General features: G+C 38.6%; 1 protein-coding gene across 6 annotated transcripts in view; it reads right to left on the bottom strand.

The window, feature by feature from the left end:
* ZNF711 (zinc finger protein 711) overlaps positions 1 to 3,025 on the bottom strand; it is a 58,705-nt gene extending 55,680 nt beyond the window's left edge. For 5 of the 6 annotated variants that reach the window (XR_005107446.1, XM_037407815.1, XM_037407814.1 and 2 more), the window contains exon 1: positions 1,006 to 3,025. The gene's annotated coding sequence lies outside the window, so the exon portion shown is untranslated. The remainder of the gene's footprint in view (positions 1 to 1,005) is intronic. The other variant, XM_037407813.1, reaches the window with a different exon arrangement.
* Positions 3,026 to 6,051: the final 3,026 nt, after the last annotated feature.

The following is a 6,051-nucleotide window of genomic DNA, read 5'->3' on the forward strand; positions in this document are numbered from 1 at the left end:
ATCCTTTTGACATTGACAGATTGACTCAAAATGATTTAAAACCACCAGAATACCTAAGTGTTTCAGTTGTAATTCATATGGTTGCAAGCTTTTTAATATACAGAAGTAAAAAGTAGATGCAAGTGACCACATTTTTGTCTTGCATACCTATGTCTGTAAAATATCACCATACTCCTGGCAGTACAGAACACAAGAACTACGAAACACTTTGTAACAGCAAACACAGGTAAGCAGCTGTCACATGGAGGTCTTCACATTTGCATTGTTTTCCCATTATTTAAAAATAAACATATGGAGAATTTCCTCAGAAGCAATATGGCTGGCATTGCAATACCAGAGCAGCGCTCCCACAGCTGAGCCAGGCATCTGACAGCCACAGCCCTGTTCTGACCAGCTATAAAAGCAAAACGCATCCACGTCTCAAGTGCTAAAGCTTCATGTTCACTCAGCGAATCGCTGGCCAGGAGCAGAATGAAACACAAGACCTCAAGAATGGACATCCTGAAGCCAACTGTGGTAAAACACCCTTTCTTCCAGCAGCAGAGTGCACTCTCCTTTCTGCTACTGTTATTTACTGTAGCAAGCCAAGGATCTTGGATTTTGAGCTTGTTTTACAGCATTTTCCTCTATGAAGAATTACTAATTAACTTGTTACAGATATAACTTCCTGAAAACTTCTCCAGCATATTTTCTTTTATGACAACTGGGTACTTCCATAAAGATGTCTCATTAATCTTGCTATTTCTGAACTGTTGAATACATACACAAAGTACTCCTTTAATGATGTGAGTTTCAACACACCAAAGTGTCTGTCACAAGCATTTATCTGTTCTCCTTTTAGGGTTATGTTACCTCTTAAAAGTTTTAAAGATAGCAAGTTTTGAATGTATTTCAAGACAAAGTGCCTTGAATATACATTGTTTTTAAAGACATGTCAAAGGCACAATCAAGAGTTTACAAATGATGATTAAAAGGCTATTACCAGACTGGTCTTAAGATGTTTACCTCAGTAAAAGAAACAGCACGATCCTTCTTTAGCTGTAATGCAGAAGCCCGAAGGACGAATTCATACACACACGCTGTTCTGCTTGGCAGGGAATTTCCCTCTGGTTCCAGATCACAGCTGCCAAGCGCCGCTACTTCGAGTTGTACACAAACAGCTTTACCTAGGGCTTTTAAATTTGATTAAGACAAAGATGCAGAAATGTAATTTGCAGTTTTACTTGGGTGAGATGTTTTAATGAAGCGGATAACAAACCCCAAGCTACTGACTTTGTCATATTGTCAGCATTTTATTGGAGGCAACAGGTCTGGACTGGCCCTTGCAGAAGGGCTGCAGAGGCCATCAGCAGGTGTCTCATTTTAGTGCCTAAGTAAAACCAATGCCAATAAGCCAAAACAGCTGTTAGCTTTGTATGCCACAAGCACACCCATTTCTCTTCTTTTTTTGTCTTAGTTTCTAGAACACACAAAAATCAAGTGCAAAGTTACACATACTACTGCTACAGTCTAGGTTGATTACACTAGACTAATTTTATTTTCTCAAATTGAGAGCTGTAACTAAAGCAAACTTACTGACCAAAATCAATGGTGGAAGCTGGTCAACTGCTTGTTAGCTTTAATCTTAAACAATTTCAGAACTGCTTCAAGATGGCTTTGGAAAACACTCTTTTCTACTACTGTTGCGTTGCAGGTTCCAAGGGAGGCGCAAACAGAAAGCACGTTACACACATCTCACACAGGGCTATTGCGACTGCTACAAATAAAGCACAAAAAAAGTTACCAACACTTCAAACCATGACAGCCTCAGTTTAGACCAAATACCTGATCACAGTAAGGGAAACGCATGGAATTTCCTTCAGCTATTTTACTGAAAGCAATCAGCCCATAAGCGAAAGGGTGAAGAATAACTGCACCTTGAGTACTAGTGTTCTGGCTCTGCCCCGCAGTAAATGCGGAGCTCCCAAATGCATGTCCCTTTCACCACTCCTGAGTCAGGGATAAAACTTCCATTTCCCTCTCCCTCCTACTCTTCTACAACCTGTTAGTGAGTACTAAAATGCTTAATTTTTGCAACACAAAATAGATCTGGCCATTAGACTTTAAAACGTGAAGAAGTTTCTTTAAATAAAAAAAAATAGTGTAAAATCGAGATTTTCCAACTTCTAGACTTCCTTCTCTTTAGCATTTCAGCTGGGTTTACACACTCACTCTGGTCTACAAGAAGAGCACATCAACACTGCAGTAATATAAATAATACGGTAACTTCTAGAACGGTTTCAATTACAGCCCTCCTCCACTACCGTTTACCATCAGTATGTATCCGAGCTGTGCTTCTTAGAATCCCTGCAATTTAAAATAAAAATTACAAACTAGAGCATACTAATGCTTCTTTTTAAAAACTACAGGCTTTGTAGGACCCCACCTTCTTTCTAGATTTAAAATACATTTTCTGTATTTGAATATGATTTAGAAATACTCCAGACTTTCACTACCAGGTAACTACACTGATGCATTAAAATATCGTTACAGTATTTGCAAAGTTATTCAAGAATCATAATGGTAACCTGCCATTGCAATAGCCACATTACTTATTCACACAATTTTTCTTCTTTAAGTAGTTACACTGTAGGTTACACCATGTATTAAATTATTTATGACCCCTGGATTGGCAAACTACCTGGAAGTTTATCATGGAGCCATAACGAAGTAAATATATTTGTTATCTGCCTGGTTCTGCTAACAATGTGTGTCATTCCGCCAGCACAGATAAAAGCTGCCTTTTTTCTCCCAAGTTCTGAGCTACAGCATTCTTTAAAAGAAATTACTAAGAAGAAAAAATGGAAGCACTTCTCAGAATTTAAGACACATAAACAACTGAATGCTGAGCATTAATATGTCCTGCATGTTACTGCAGTGATTATTTTTTTTTTCTGGGAATGTATGTTTCAGTACTTCAGGGGTGAAGTTTTTTCCCCCTCAATGTCAGTGAAAAAGGTGTGACTTAGGTTTGTCTTTTTTTTTTAAAAAAAAACCAAATTAACTTCTAAAACATACATTAGAGAAAAGGAATTGACAGTTTGCCCTATAGATGAGACAACATACAGAAGTTACACTTAATTTTTAAAAAGTATCTTATCACCCTTTATTTTCAGGTGCTTCACAACAATATGACAAAATAAAGTTATCACAAACAGTTTACTGCAAATAAAAAATTACTATCAACAATTTCAAAATCTCTATATAATACAATCGATCATAAATAAAAAACATGCTTTAAATTAAAACTTTCTATATTATAAAATATCATGTGACCCAGTTCTTTTAAGACACTGGATTTTTCACAAATAAGTAACTTACACCATATAAAAATCACAGTATACATTCTTACTTTTATTATGTTAGTGTATTATTGCATTATGAAAGAAACTTTTAAGTGACAATTAATGATATACTTGAGAGGCATTTCAAAGTGTTTCACTATAAATTACTAAAGTCATGTCTTGCAGTGCAACTTTTCCTGTGTACTGGGTCTGAAACCTTAAAGAGCTCAAGTCAGGCACATATTTCAAATGAGGACTCAGCAGCATGGCACAACGTAGATTTGAATCTGCTTTTTTAAAGCTATTGCATAGCACCTTTACCATGAATTATTTATACAGAGATGTGGCTACAGTTCCTTGTAGTTATTTGGAACAAGTCACCTACGCAGTATGACACAAAAGGTGGAGGCTCAGATGTCTGAACTGAAGAGGGCAGGCACCTTCTTAACCTGACAAAGGCTTCACAAAACGGCAGCTGCACAGTACGGATTCAGAGTCACCGTTCCAATACCTGCACAGAGCAGCAGAGTAACCTGATTTGAGCTACCCTGATTTCAGCAAATACATTCCAAACTTTTCTGTAATAATCAGCACTTTTTTTGGTAATTCTACGAATTTCTCTCATCATGTATCTCACATGGGTGGACAAGACTATGACTGACTAACAGAAGTTTATGTTAGTAAAGAACTAGTATATCATATTCCAGGTTTTTATTAAAAAATTCCTTCCCACTACTAATAAATCTATGCTCCAGGACAGAGAAATACCAACGAGAGATCAACTATGGTCTTTCTGAAAGCAGAGAACATACCCAGACAGGATACAAAATTTCATACTTTTTTTGTCCCATTTTCTTTGGCTGCAGACTGGGAAACTGACATCTTTAGCTATAGCTGTTTCAGTGCCAGAGCCCAAGCCTCCAATCTTAGTCCCAGCTTTTCAACTGCTAGGGATATTAAACAAAAACTGTTGGTAGAAAACAAACAAACAGTACACTGCCTTGTGGAGAGAAATGAGAAACTGACAAAAAAAGTAAAACTAGAAAGTGACACTAGTAGGCAAAATCTGTGCTGGAATAAACCTGTGCTGGCTCACTCCTCTGGTCCACCACCAAGAAACGATGCAGCACAGGGTACCATTTCATGAGCTCTAGAACCCTACTCCTCACTGTTCATTCATCAAAAAACAGTAATTTCATATCCCAGAAAAAGTATCTAATACTTCTGAATGATGATTTAACTCTCGGGTACAGTTCTATTACAATTTTGCCCTAAGGAGTAATTTGAGACAAACACAGCCTAAGGACAGCTTGTGATCACATCCATTTACAGCATGAACTCGTAAAATCAGGGGCTGTAATACAAACTGCTTGCTCTAGCTCTTCACTGCCTAACCACCAAGGAGTCCAAAGCACCTTCTGCAGACCAGGCACTTTCACGTGCACCGTGAGATTTGAGTGGCAATGCACTTGTGTGGAAAGGACCAGAGCAGCTTTTGGCACTGTGGGTGGTGGGCAGTCTTTTAAGGCCTACCCTTGCTCTAAAGGGCAGACACGCTCAATCCTGAACAGCTATCCAAGGAAGCTTCCCGCCCTGTTCCCAGAAGACTAATGCCTGTGCATAGTTTTCCACTACATACTGAAAAAATGTCACCACAGTAAACTCCTAGAAAATCCATGCAAACCTGCATCATCTTACGTTTCTTGTTGACTTGAGGCAGCGTACCACTCAAAGGACATAAATTTAAATAGAATCTAGGAGTAGAGCAGATGGTTTTTCCTTTATGCTTTTTTGCCCAGAATCTGATCAAAGAGAGATAATAAAATTTCTGCCATCCAGTCTTGCACTTGAAAATGGTAATTTCTTCACCATCATCACTTCCTGCCTTATGTCTGCATCTGTTTCCCTGGAAATGGCATACGAAGCCCAGCCATCTAATTTTTCTACTCCTCTTTCTGTGATGGAATGCTAAATGTGTCTTGTCTAGGAGCTCTATGAAGACTGACAATATCTGCTGATTCCTGCCTGAATTCTGAGTTTCTTGGGCCTTAAGATATAATTAAAGAAACAAAACACTTTGTCTGCTGTCCCAAGCAAGTTTAACTAATAGAATTCTTCTTCTCTAACCTTCACATTTACAGACTTCACCTTCTGTTGGACTCTGTATAAAAAAGTCCGACACTCTGCCTGAAATTTGGATTCCAAAATATTAATACCTATCTGTGTCTGAACCGTGCTAAAAGCCTCACTCACTCCTGCTCGTTCATCATTTGTGCCTTGCACACATTCCATTGCGCAGTACTGCCCCACAGCGACACTAGGAACACTGTCTGCCTGTATTTCACTAATCATTCGCCTTTGAATTAGCAGCTGTCGAAGAAGAAACCACATTTGCAATCTCTTCTAATGGAGAACAGGAGCCAATACCCCTTCATATCCGGGTGCTGAGAGTACCTTCGTAGGAAGCAGCATTTCTTTTCAGGCTTAAGTTTTCCAGCCAATCTGTTTGTATAGCAAAATACGAAGCACGCGTTTTCACTAATTGAAAGATAACAGAATTCAACAGAACGAAGGACAAGCTACCAGCACAGTGACCTTTTGCAGTTTATATATCAGGGAAGTGCCAGAGCAGATACAGATGACGTTACCTCTAGGCAACAGTCTGATTAACATAGTGTACTGATAATGACTTCCAGTTTGTTCAAGGAAGACCACCAGATCCATTCCA

The sequence above is a fragment of the Falco rusticolus genome, chromosome 14, assembly GCF_015220075.1.
Source record: "Falco rusticolus isolate bFalRus1 chromosome 14, bFalRus1.pri, whole genome shotgun sequence".
Taxonomy (NCBI): domain Eukaryota; kingdom Metazoa; phylum Chordata; class Aves; order Falconiformes; family Falconidae; genus Falco; species Falco rusticolus.